Source organism: Sus scrofa, chromosome 6 (genome assembly GCF_054392235.1).
Source record: "Sus scrofa isolate SSC_HxYL_T2T_F1_AM1 chromosome 6, Sscrofa_HxYL_maternal_Yorkshire_Landrace_v2.0, whole genome shotgun sequence".
NCBI classification, from domain to species: Eukaryota; Metazoa; Chordata; class Mammalia; order Artiodactyla; family Suidae; genus Sus; species Sus scrofa.
Window position 1 is genome coordinate 111235066 of NC_139388.1, and position 14584 is coordinate 111249649.

The window sequence follows — 14584 nt, forward strand, 5'->3', positions numbered from 1 at the left end:
ACAAAAAAGATGACCCTCAAACTTCTAAAGGGAAAAAAATCTAGACAACATACTGAAGATTATGAATAAATATTACACCAGACCTCTCAGCACCAAGAATAGAAGAGAGATAATGTGGGAAATCTTCCACAACACTAAAAGAAAATTATGTCCAAAGTAGACTTCAATGCTCAAACAATTAAGGATATTTTCAGACATGTAGGGGGCTTCAAAAAATTTACCTCCCACAGGAGTTTCCATTGTGGTGCAACAGGATCAGCGGAACCTTGGGATTGCTGGGACACAAGTTTAATCCCCAGCCCAGCACAAGTGGGTTGAGCATCTGGCACTACAACAACTGCAGCTTAGGTCACGACTGCAGCTAAGATATGATCCCTGGTCTGGGAACTCCATAGGCCACAGGGCAGCCAAAAAGAAAAAAAAAAAAATTTACCTCCCACATATCTAGGAGCTACTATTCAAAGTGCACCACAAAATGAATGTTAAAATTAATCAAAGGAAGAGAAGAAATGAGGAGAGGGTTCAGAAGAAAAAAAAAAATGAAACAAGTAATGTGTCCTTACAGAAGTTCATATAGATAATTTAAACAAATTTTTTAAAATAACTGCTATTGAAAAAAATAGTAAGAGAGTTCCCGTCATGGTGCAGCAGAAACGAATCCTACTAGGAACTATGAGGTTGCGGGTTCGATTCCTGGCCTCACTCAGTGGGATCAGTGGCATCTCTAGAGCACAGGGACTCAGGTTTGGTCCCCAGCCAAGAACAGTGGGTTAAAGATCCAGCACTGTCTCAGCTGAAGCTCACATCACAAATGTTGCTCAGATCTGATCCCTAGCCCAGGAACCCCATGTGCTGTGAGGAGGCTAAAGATAATATAACTGCTATGGATAATACAGATATATATAGTCACTCTTGATTATCTACTCATGACAATAAAATGAAAATGTTGGCAGCTAAAGAACTGAAGATATTTTCAAATATATCTTTCTTAGTATCATCAACTTTTGGAGTGTACAAACAACAAAAATAAATATCATGCTGTGTCAGTGACACAAAAAATCTTCCACTAAATTCAGCATGTATTTTTTTCCCAGCAAGTTGTTGTTTTGTTTTTGTTTTTAATTTTATGGCTGCACCCACAGCATATGGAAGTTCCCAGGCCAGGGAGAGAATCTGAGCTGCAGCTGCAAACTTAACACAGGATCCTTAAAACCACTGCGCCAGGAAGAGGAAGAGGATTGAACCAGCACCTCTGCAGCAATCCATGCTCCTGCAGTCAAATTTGTAACCCAGTGAAACAAGGTGGGAACTCCAAGTGTTTTCAGTTTTTGTTTTTTTTTAAGTGTTGCAAAGATGGTAAAATTAAGTAAGAGAAAGAAATAATACACAAAGAAAATTATTTTTTAAGACAACGAAGAGAAAAATTCAGTATGTGAATTCAATACGGTAAATTGGTAAAATAAAGATTAAAAATTCAAAAGCTTTAAACAAAGAACAATCACCTGAAATACATAAGGGAAGAAAGTATCAGATACCAGTTACAGTAACATACACATACACAAGTCAACTTAAAAAGTAATTTGGTATATACACCTGCATCGTATATAATATTTTACATCAACATATCTCAACTTAAAAAAATCAGAAAAAGTTGGAGTTCCTGTCGTGGCTCAATAGTTAATGAACCCGACTAAAATCCATGAGGACTCGAGTTTGATCCCTGGCCTCATTCAGTGGGTTAAGGATTCAGCACTGCCATGAGCTGTGGTGTAGATCGCAGACGTGGCTTGGATCCTGCATGGCTGTGGCTGTGGCGGAGGCTGGCAGCTATAGCTCCAATGCGACCCCTAACCAAGGAACCTCCTTATGCCGAGGGTGCAGCCCTAAAAAGACAAAACAACAACAACAACAAAAAAGAAAACATAATGAGATACAGGTTGGACTTCTTGATATTAAAATACACCTAGTTATAATAATTAACAATTTAGTTTGGGGGTTTTTTTTGGCCCCACACACAACATTTGGAAGTTCCCGGGCCAGGGATCAAACTCACACCACAGCAGCAAACCAAGCCACTGCAGCGACAACATCAAATCCCTAACACAATGCATGACAAAGGAACTCTAACAATTTAGGTGTGGAGTCCCTGTTGTGCCTCAACAGTAACAAACCCGACTAGTATCCGTGAGGATGCAGATTCAATCCCTGGCCTCGCTCAGTGGATTAAGGATCTGGCATTGCCGTAAGCTGTGGTGTAGGCTGGCAGCTGCAGTTCCAATTCAACCCCTAGCCTGGCAACTTTCAAATGCCTCAGCTGCAGCCCTAAAAAAAAAAAAAACAATTTAGTTCTAATATATCAATAGACAAAACATTAACAGATCAGAGACTCAAAAAAATACACTCAAACACATGAGCGAATTTAGTCCATAACAAAGTATTAACTTCAATTACAGAAGAAAAGAGTATTCAACAGTCAGTATGAGGACAACTGGGTAACCCTCTGGATAATTACAGCTTAAGATTGAGGTAATGTCCAAAAGAAATTAATTGTTAAAAATTTAAACATAAAAAAACATCGGCGTTCCCATTGTGGCTCAGTGGTTAATGAATCCGACTAGGAACCATGAGGTTGCCGGTTCGATCCTGGCCTCGCTCAGTGGGTTAAGGATCCAGCATTGCTGTGAGCTGTGGTGTAGGTTGCAGACGAGGATCAGATCCCGCGTTGCTGTGGCTCTGGCATAGGCCAGCAGCTACAGCTCCAATTAGACCCCTAGCTTGGGAATCCCCATATGCCGAAGAAGTAGCTCTAGAAAAGGCAAAGAGACAAAAAAATAAATAAATAAACAGGAGTTCCTGCCATGGCGCAGTGGGTTAAACTGAAGGGGCTCAAATCACTGTGTAGACACAGGTTTAATCCTGGGCCAGTACAGTGGTTGAAAAGGATCCAGTACTGCCACAACTGTGGCACAGGTCAGAGTTAAGTCTCAGATTCAATCCCTGGCCCAGGAACTTCCATATGCTGTGGGTGCAGCATAAACTTTAAAAAGAAAAAAAAATTCACACATAAAAAAAAAGACTAAAATGTGGGAGAATTTTAATATCTGTTTTCAGAGTGGCAAAGTCTTGTCACAAAATTCAAAGGTCAAGTGTGAGGGACAAGACCAGTGGAAAAAATGCTGTCAAGAAGTATCACCATAATAGAGATAGGATTAAGGTGACAGAATAGAAGGACTGGAGCTCACTTTCTCTCATAAAAAACCACAGAACTACAGAAATGCTTAACGACCTTCAACCAAAGGGACTGGAAACTTCCAAAAAGATATCCCACTTTAGAAAACAAAGAGGTGGCCACATCAAGACAGCAGGAGGAGCAATTACATGATATAAGCTACCTCATACCCACCGAGTGGGAAGCCCTCAGACTGGAATGTAACTGCATCTCAGAGACCCACCTACAGGAGTGAGAGTTCTGAGCCCAACGTTCAATCCCCACGCCTGGGGATCTGGCACTGGGAGAAACTGCCCCCAGGAGCATCTGGCACTGAAGCCCAGTGGGGCTTGTGTGCAGGAGCTCCACAGGACTGGGGGAAACAGAGACTCTATTCTTGAAAGTTGCACACAAACTTTCAGGTGCACTGGGTCCCAGGGCAAAGCAAAGGCTCCACAGCAATCTGGGTCGGACCTGACTGCAGTTCTTGGAGGATCTCCTGGGAAAACAGGGGGTGACTGTGGTTGGTTGGGGAGGGGGGGACATTACAGGCAAAGCTCTCAGGAATATTCACCAGCGTGTGTTCCTCTAGACATGGCCATTTTGGGAAAATCTGGCCCCCCTCATCAGGGCTGAAAAGCACCAGGCCAAACAATAATCCAGGTGGGATCATAGCTCCACCCATCAGTAAGCAGGCTGCCTAAAGACACCCTAAGCACACAGCCGCCTCTAATCTCACCCAGAGACAAAGCCCCATCTACCAGTGGGCAAGCACCAGTCCCTCCCATCAGGAAGCCCACAGCAAGCCCCCTTACCAACTTCAGCCACGAGGTGGGCAGACACTGGAAGCAAGAGAGGCAGAGTTCCCATCGTGGCACAGCAGAAACGAATCTGACTAGGAACCATGAAGTTGCAGGTTCAATTCCTGGCCTTGTTCAGTGGGTTAAGGATCTAGTATTGCTGTGACCTGTGGTGTAGGTCACAGACACAGCTTGGTTCCAACATTACTGTGGCTGTGGCAAAGGCCATCAGCTGTAGGTCAGATTAGATTCCCTAGCCTGGAAACCTCCACATGGGTGTGGCGCTAAAAAGACAAAAAAAAAAAAAAAAAAAAAAAAAAAGGGTAAGAGAGGCTTCTACTATATTGTCTGCAAAAAGGAGACCACACCAAAAACCTACAAAAATGAAAACGTAGAGAACTATAACTCAGATAAGGGAACAAGAAAAAAAACCCAGAAAAACAGCTAAGTGATCCGGAGATCATCAGCCTCCAGGAAAAACTTTAGACAGATGATGTTGAAAATGATGCAAGACATTGGAAATAAACTGGAGGCAAAGACTGATAATTTACAGTAAACACTGAGCAAATATATTTAAAACTTAAGCAAGCAGAGATGCAAATATAATACAATAACTTGAATAAAAAATTCATTAGAAGCACTCAACCGCAGAATACAGGAAGCAGACTAACGAATAAGCAAGGTGGAGGACAGACTAGTGGAAATCAATGACACAGAACAGAAAAGAGAAGACATATTAAAAAGAAATGAAGACAGTCTAAAAGAACTCTGGGACATTAAATACACCAGCATCCGTATTATAGGGGTACCAGAAGGAGAAGAGAGAAAGAGACAGAGAAAAATATTCAAAGAGATAATAGCCGCAAACTTCCCTAACATGGGAAAGGAGCCACTCACACGAATCAGGAAGCACAACAAGTACCATATAAAATAAACTGAAAGAGGAACACCCCGAGACACATATTAATCAAACTGACCAAAATTAAAGACAAAGAGAAAATAATGAAAGCAGCTAGGGAAAATAAACAAATAACATATAAGGGAACTCCAATAAAGTTATCGGTAGATTCTTCAGCATAAACTCTGCAGACCAGAAGGGAGTGGAATGGTATACTTAAAATGATGAAAGGGAAAAAACCCTCCAACCAAGATTACTCTATCCAGCAAGGCTCTCATTCAGATTTGAAGGAGAAATCAAAAGCTTTACAGACATGCAAAAGCTAAGAGAATTCTGCAACACTAAACCAGCTTTACAACAAATACTAACAGAACTTCTCTAGGCAGAAAAGAAAAAGCCACAACCAGAAACAAACCACCACAAATGATGAGGCTCACCAGTAAAGGCATATATATACAGTAAAGGTAGGAAATCATTCACGCACAAATATGCCACCAAAATCAGAAATCATAAGAAGAGGAGGGTAGAATGCAGGACACTGGAAATGCACTTGCAATTAAGAAACCAACAACTGGGATTAGCAGAGAGAGAGGATTAAGATGGCGGAATAGAAGGACAGGAGCTCAACTTCTCTCCTGAAAACAACAAAATTCACAACTAAAGGCTGAGCAATCTCCACCCAAATGGACTGGAAACCTTAAAAAAGATACCCTAATCCAGAAGAAAAAGAGGAGGCCACATCAAGAGGTAGGAGGGGTGATTTCGTGATATAAACAACCCCATACCTCTGGGGTGGGAAGCTCCACAGACTGAAAACCAACTGGTTCACAGAGACTCATCTACAGGAGTGAGAGTTCTGAGCCCCACATCAAACTCTCACGTGTGGAGATCTGGCACTGGGAGAAAGAGCCCCTGGAGCATTTGGCATTGAAGGCCAGTGGGACTTGTGCACAGGAGCTCCACGGGACTGGGGGAAACGGAGATCCCATTCTAAAAAAGTGCACACAGACTTTCACGTGCACTGGGTCCCAGGGCAAAGCAAAGTCTCCATAGGAATCTGGGTCAAACCTGACTGTAGTTCTTGGAGGACCTCCTGGGAAAACAGGGGTGAATGTGGCTTGTTGTGAGGGAAGGACATTGGAAGCAAAGCTCTTGGGAATACTCAGCAGAATATTCCTGAGAAATATGCTTTTCTCTGGAGGTGGCCAGTTTGGGATAATCTGGCCCCACCCAAGTCAGTGGCACTGAGAAGCCCAAGGGCAAACAACAGTCCAGGTGGGATCACAGCCCTGCTCCTCAGTAAACAGACTGCCTAAAGACCCCTCAGGCAGCAGCTGCCTCTAATCCCATCCAGAGACAAAGCCCCATCCTCCAGAGGGATTAGAATCAGCTCCACCTACCAGTGGGCAGGCATCAGTCCCTCCCATCAGGAAGACTACAGCAAGCCCCCATACTGACTTCAGCCACCAGGGGGGCAGACACCAGAAGTAAGAGAGACTACAACTCTATTTATCTGTAAAAAGATCACTACGCCAAAAACCTATAAAAACAAAAAGACAGAGAACTATAACTCAGATGAGGGAGAAAGGAAAAAAACCCAGAAAATCAGCTAAGTGATGATGAGATTCTCAGCATCCAGGAAAAACACTTTAGATTGTTGATGCTGAAGATGAGGCAAGACATTGGAAATAAACTGGAGGCAACAGAGATGGATAACTTACAGGAAACACTGAGCAAAGAGATACAAGATATAAAACGTAAACAAGAAGAGATGCAAAATACAATAACTGAAATAAAAAACTCACTAGAAGCAGCTAACAGCAGACTACAGGAGGCAGAAGAACGAATAAGCGAGGTGGAGGACAGATTAGTAGAAATTATGGATGCGGAACAGAAAAGAGAAAAAAGATTGAAAACAAATGAAGAGAGTCTCAGAGAACTCTGGGACAACGTTAAACGCACCAACATCCATATTATAGGGGTGCCAGAAGAAGAAGAGAGAGAGAAGAAGACAGAAAAAATATTCCAAGAGATAATAGCCGAAAACTTCCCTAACATGGGAAAGGAACCACTCACTCAAATCCAGGAAGCACAACGAGTACCATATAAAATAAACCCTAGGATGAATACCCTGAGACACATATTAGTCAAACTAACCAAAATCAAAGACAAAGAGAAAATCTTGAAAGCAGCTAGGGAAAAGAAACAAGTAACATACAAGGGAACCCCAATAAGGTTATCAGCAGATTTTTCAGCAGACACTCTGCAGGCCAGAGGGGAGTGGCATGATATACTTAACGTGATGAAAGGGAAAAACCTCCAACCAAGATTACTTTACCCAGCAAGGCTCTCATTCAGATTTGAAGGAGAAATCAAAACCTTCACAGATAAGCAAAAGCTAAGAGAATTCAGCAACAGCCTTACAACAAATACTAAAGGAACTTCTCTAGGCAGAAAAGAAAAGACAGCAACAGGAAACAAAAATACCACAAATGACAAGGCTTACCAGTAAAGGTATCTATACAGTAAAGACACGAAATCATCCATGCACAATTATGCCACCAAAATCAGAAATCATGAGAAGACGTGGGTACAAATGCAGGACACTGGAGATGAACTTGCAATTAAGAAACAACAACTTTAAAAAATCTCACATACCTATAGACTCTTTTTTTTTTTTTTTTTTTTTTTTTTTGTCTTTTTGTCTTTTTGTCTTTTGTTGTTGTTGTTGTTGCTATTTCTTGGGCCGCTCCTGCGGCATATGGAGGTTCCCAGGCTAGGGGTTGAAACTGAGCTGTAGCCACCGGCCTACGCCAGAGCCACAGCAACGCGGGATCCGAGCCGCGTCTGCAACCTACACCACAGCTCACGGCAAACACCACAGTTCACGGCAACGCCGGATCGTTAACCCACTGAGCAAGGGCAGGGACCGAACCCGCAACCTCATGGTTCCTAGTCGGATTCGTTAACCACTGCGCCACGACGGGAACTCCACCTATAGACTCTTATATCAAAACTTCAGAATAACTTTAAACCAAAAATCTACAGTTGATAGACAAACAAGGAATCTCTGGAGAAGAAATATATCTCATAGTAAATAAGTGCATAATCCACCATGAAGGGGGTCATTTGACATCATTCTTGGAATGCTGAAGTCTTCTTAGATCTGATTCCGATTTCCTCTCCATCAAAAAATTTATGATAATTATAATTAAATAACGCAACTGTACAATTAAATAATACAGTTCTACAAGTGTATTACTAATAACCATTTCTCTCCATGGTACAATGTAAGGTCTATAATGTCTTGTTTATCACATCACCTAGAATGGTGTAATGCCTATATTGAAGAATCAATAAGATGTTACAAATTGTGAGGACATATTTATATAGTTACACTGTTTTTTAACCAATTTATGCATTTTATATTTTACTTATTTTCAGAGGGTCTATTATTTTTGTTTTTCTTACCAGTTAAGTTATTCCTTTTATTATGCTACATAAAATATTTAATGATATATAAGGCTTTCTTCTTTATAAGTTTTAGTTGCATAATATACACAATTTTAATATAATGCTAATTTTTAAAGAAAAGTTGAAATGTAATAGATAATACTAAATAGTAAAGATGAAAGCCATACAAAATGGGATAAAATATAGAATAAATTTCCTATTTGTCTCAGCACATTTTCCATTCCACTTCTCCAGCGGGAGTCACTTAATCTGTTTCTTAAGATCCATGATATAATAATCTGTGTGAACGTAACTGTGTTTAAATATATGTATTTCATTCTGTAAAAAAAAATAAAATTAAATTAAAAAAAATGGATTAGCAATGAGATTCTTCAGTGTAGCACTGAGAACTATGTCTAGTTTTTTATGACAGATCATGATAGTGGGAGAAAAAAAGAATGTATACATGTATGTGTAACTGGATCACCATGCTGTACAGTAGAAAAAAAAAAACTGTATTTGGGAAATAACAATAAAAAAAGAAAAAGGAAAAAAAAAACAACTTAAAACAATCTCATGTATATCTACATATACATATATATACATGTATATATATAGACCTCTATATCAAAACTGCAGGGTAACTGCAAACCAAAAATCTACAATTGATACACAAACAAATAAGAAAAATCAACTCAAATACAACACTAAAGATACTCATCAAACCACAAGAGGAGAGAATAAGAGATGAAAGGAAGACAAAAGATCAACAGAAACAAATCCGAAACAGTTAATAAAATAGCAATAAGAACACACATATCAATAATTACCTTAAATGTTAACGGACTAAATGCCCCAAGCAAAAGACATAGACTGGCTGAATGGATACAAAAACAAGATCCATATGTATGCTGCCTTCAAAAGAGACACACTTCGGGGTTCCTGTCATGGCGCAGTGGTTAACGAATCCGACTAGGAACCATGAGGTTGGGGGTTCGGTCCCTGCCCTTGCTCAGTGAGTTAACGATCCCGGCGTTGCCATGAGCTGTAGCTGGGATCCAGCGTTGCTGTGGCTCTGGCGTAGGCTGGCAGCTACAGCTCCGATTAGACCCCTAGCCTGGGAACCTCCATATGCCACGGGAGCAGCCCAAAGAAATTAAAAAAAAAAAAAGAGAGAGAGAGAGAGAGAGACACATTTCACTTCTAGGGACACATACAAATTGAAAATGAGAGGATGGAAGAAAATATTCCATGCAAACGAGAATCAAAAGAAAGCTGGAGTAGCAATACTCATATCAGACAAAATAGACCTTAAAATAAAGACTATTATAAGAGACAAAGAAGGACATTACATAATGATTAAAGGATCAATCCAAGAAGACAAAAAAATAACAATTATAAATATATATGCACCCAACGTAGGACCACCTCAATATATAAGGCAACTGCTAACGACCTTAAAAGGAGAAATCGACAATAATACAGTAATGGCAGGGGACTTTAACACCCCACTTACAATAATGGACAGATCATCCAGACAAAAAATCAACAAGGAAACACAGGCCCTAAATGAAGCATTAGACCAGAAGGACTTAACAGATATTTATAGGACATTCCACCCAAAAGCAACAGAATACACATTCTTCTCAAGTGCACACAGAACATTCTCTAGGACTGATCACATTCTGGGCCACAAATCAAGCCTCAGTAACTGTAAGAAAACTGAAATCATATCAAGCATATTTTCCGACCACAACGCTATACGACTGGAAATCAACAAGAAAAAAACTGCAAAAAACACAAACACATGGAGACTAAACAACGTGCTACTAAACAACCAATGGATCACTGAAGAAATCAAAGAGGAAATTAAAAAATACCTAAAAGCAATGACCACAAAGATACAACACTCCAAAACCTATGGGATGCAGCTAAAGCAATTCCAAGAGGGAGGTTTATAGACATACAAGCCTACCTCAGCAAACAAGAGAATGGATAAGCAATGAGGTTCTACTGTACAGCACGGGGGACTATATCCAGTCTCTTGGGATAGAACATGATGGAAGATGTTATGAAAAGGATGTATGCATATGCATGACTGGGTCCCTTTGCTGTACAGCAGAAATTGGCACAGCATTATAAATCAACTATACTTTAATAAAAAAAAAATTTTAAGAAGCAAAAAAAAAAGGAAATATCACCATAATATATTCACCAGAAAGAAACCACAGATGGCTGGTATGATAATAGCAGAACACACACAAATTAAAACCAAATCAAAATAACATTTTCTACACATCAGGCCCGCAAAAGATTAGGAAGTTTAACAACACAGCCTTAGCAAGGGTTTGAGACAGGTTACTCTGATGTCATTGCAGGTGACTGAATGTCTATGTAGGAAAATTTGTCAAAAAAAAAAAAATCAATAAATATTATAAATGCTAAATTTCAAACAATTTCATTTCTAAGACTTTACAGATATTCTTGCACAAATGCACAAAGACACAAATAAATAATGCTAAATTTCAAACAATTTCATTTCTAAGACTTTACAGATATACTTGCACAAATGAACAAAGACACAAATAAATATAAAATTCACTGCAACACTGTATAATCACAATAAACAGACTGAATATCCACAATAAACACCCATTATTATAAACCACTTTATAATTAATGATATTCATACTACTGAGCATCATGCAATCATGTCAAAGAAGAGATGAGATTCAACTCAATTACAGGCAAAATTCACACAGATTTTTTATTTTTATTTATTTATTTATTTTTTGTCCTTTTGCCATTTCTTGGGCAGCTCCAGCAGCATATGGATGTTCCCAGGCTAGGGGTCTAATCAGAGCTATAGCTGCCAGCCTACGCCAGAGCCACAGCAACGCAGGATCCGAGCTGCGTCTGCGACCTACACCACAGCTCATGGCAACACCAGATCTTTAACCCACTGAGCAAGGGCAGGGACAGAACCCACAACCTCATGGTTCCTAGTCGGATTCGTTAACCACTCCACCATGACAGGAACTCCCACACAGATTTTTTATATGGAAATTGATGGCCTGACCCACCATAGCTCAATGGGTTAAGAATCTGACTGGAGGAGTTCCCGTTGTGGCACAAAGGAAACTAATCTTACTAGTATTCATGACGATGAGGGTTCAATCCTTGGCCTTGCTAAGTTAAGGATCTGTCATTGCCGTGAGCTATGGTGTAGGTCACAGATGTGGCTGTGATTCGGAGTTACTGTGGCATGGGCCAGCAGCTGTAGCCCCAATTCAACCCCTACCCTGGGAACTTCCATATGCCACAAGCACAGCCCTGGAAAGCAAAAAAAAAAAAAAAAAAAAAAAAAAAGGAGAGGCTCAGGTCACTGTGGAGGGGCAGGTCTGAATACCGGAATGGCACAGTGGATTAAAGGATCTGGTGTTGCAGCTGCAGCGTAGTAGATCACAGCTGTAGCTTGGATTCAATCCCTAATGGGAACCTCCATTTGCCACAGGTGCAGCCATAAAATTTTTTAAAATTAAAAAATAAAACTTATGTGGAAAAGCAAAAACTGGAGTTACCGTCATGGCTCAGTGGTTAATGAATCCAACTAGGAACCATGAGGTTGCAGGTCTGACCTCTGGCCTCGCTCAGTGGGTTAAGGATCCAGCATTGCAGTGAGCTGTGGTGTAGGTCGTAGTCAAGGTTCAGACCCCAAGTTGCTGTGGCTCTGGCATAGGCCGGGGGCTACAGCTCGGATTAGACCCCTAGCCTGGGAACCTGCATATCCCATGGGTGCAGCCCTAGAAAAGACCAAAAAAAAAAAAAAAGGAAAAAGAAAAGCAAAAACCATGTACAACAGACAAAGCCCTCCCCAACATAAATTTGAAAAACTGATGCTATCTGATTTCAAGACTTATGATAAAACTACAGAAATCAAGACAAAGGGTCACAGATCAGTGGAAAAGAATTCAGATATAGACCTATACATTTATGGTCAGTTGATTTTCGGCCAAAGTTCTAAGCCATGTCCACGTGGAAAAGAAAAGTCTGCAATAATAGTGTTGAACTACTGAATATCCAAATAGGAAAAAAAAATTAATATGGCTTAAGGACTTAAATGTAAGACAAGACACCATCAAACAGGTAGAAGAGAACACAGGCAAAACATTCTCTGACATCAACTTTACAAATGTTTTCCCAAGGCAAAATAAAAGCAAAAATAAACCAATGGGACTTAATCAAACTGACAAGCTTTCGCACAGCAAAGAAAATCATTATAAAAAAAAAAAAAAGGACAGCTTACAGATGGGAGAAAACAATTTCAAACAATGCAACTAACAAGAGTTTAAAATATACAAACAACTTATACAACTCAACAGCAAAAAAGCAAACAACACAATGAAAAAATGGGCAAAAGACCTGAATAGACATTTCTCCAAAGAAGATGTACAGATGGCCAACAGGCACATGAAAAAATGCTCAACATCACTTGATCATTAAGACAAATGCACATCAAAACGACCATGAGATACCACTCACACCAGTCAGAATGGCCATCATTAATAAGTCCACAAATAACAAATGCTGGAGGAGGTGTGGAGAAAAAGGAACCCTCCTGCACTGCTGGTGGGAATTTAAAGTGGTACAACCACTATGGAAAACACTATGGAGGTACCTTAGAAAACTATGCATAGAACTACCACATGACCCAGCAATCCCACTCTTGGGCATATATCTGGACAAAACCTTCCTTGAAAAAGACACATGCACCCGCATGTTCACTGCAGCACTATTCACAATAGCCAAGACATGGAAACAACCTAAATGTCCATCAACAGATGAATGGATTAAGATGTGGTATATATACACAATGGAATACTACTCACCCATAAACAAGAACAAAATAATGCCATTTGCAGCAACATGGATAGAACTACAGACTCTCATCCTAAGTGAAGTAAATCAGAAAGAGAACGACAAATACCATATGATACCATTTATACCTGGAATCTAAGATATGGTACAAATGAACCTTTCCAGAGAAAAGAAACTCATGGACATGGAGAACAGACTTGTGGTTGCCAAGGGGGAGGGAGTGGGACAGACTGGGAATCTGGAGTTAATAGATGTAAACTATTGCCTTTGGAATGGATAAACAATGAGATCCTGCTGTATAGCACTGGGAACTATATCTGGTCACTTGTGATAGAGCATGATAATGTGAGAAAAAAGTATATATACATGTGTAACTGAGTCACCTTGCTATACAGTAGAAAACTGACAGAACACTGTAAACCATCTATAATGGAAAAATTAAAATTATAAAATAAAAAATTAAAAATTAAAATAATCAACCCTTACCTTATACAACACACAAAAATAATTTGAGACTGATCATAGACATAAATGTAAAGTATAAACCTGTAGAAGAGGCGTTCACCTTGTGGCTCAGTGGTTAATAAATCTGACTAGGAACCATGAGGTTGTGGGTTCAATCCCTGCCTCGCTCAGTGGGTTAAGGATCCGGCATTGCTCAGATCCCAAGTTGCTGTGGCTCTGGCATAGGCTGGTGGCTACAGCTCAGATTAGACCCCCCCAGCCTGGGAACCTCCATACGCTGCAGATGTGGCCCTAGAAAAGGCAAAAAGACAAAAAATAAAATAAAAAATAAAAAATTGTAGAAGAAAGGAGTTCCTGTTAGAGTGCAGCGAAAACTAATCCGACTAGGAACCATGAGGTTGCAGGTTCAATCCCTGGCCTCGCTCAGTGGGTTAAGGATCCGGCATTGCCGTAAGCTGTGGTGTAGGTCACAGATGTGGCTCAAATCTGGCATTGCTGTGGCTCTGGCACAGGCCGAGAGCTGTAGCTCCAATTAGACCCCTAGCCTGGGAACCTAAAAAGACAAAAGACTAAATAAATAAATAAATCTGTAGAGGAAAAAAGGCAAAACTCTTTGAGACTCTGAGGTATACAAAGCTTTTTTCAGGAAGGACTCCTATTCATTCCACATAAATATGTGTCCAAATATCTTCAAAGCAGCATTGTGCACAATAACCAAAATCTGAAAACAATTCAAAAGTCAGGTGAATGGATACATTATGTGCTATATCAAGATAATTTTAAAAATTAGCAATCAAAAGGAACAAACTGGAGTTCTTGTCATGGCTCAGTGGTAACGAACCCGATTAATATCCATGAGGATAAAGGTTCAATCCCTGGCCT

At 40.1% G+C, this 14584-nt stretch overlaps 1 protein-coding gene across 4 annotated transcripts in view; it reads right to left on the reverse strand.

Moving 5' to 3' along the window:
• ESCO1 (establishment of sister chromatid cohesion N-acetyltransferase 1) overlaps positions 1-14584 on the reverse strand; it is a 90925-nt gene that overhangs the window by 57492 nt on the left and 18849 nt on the right. The window lies entirely within an intron of this gene.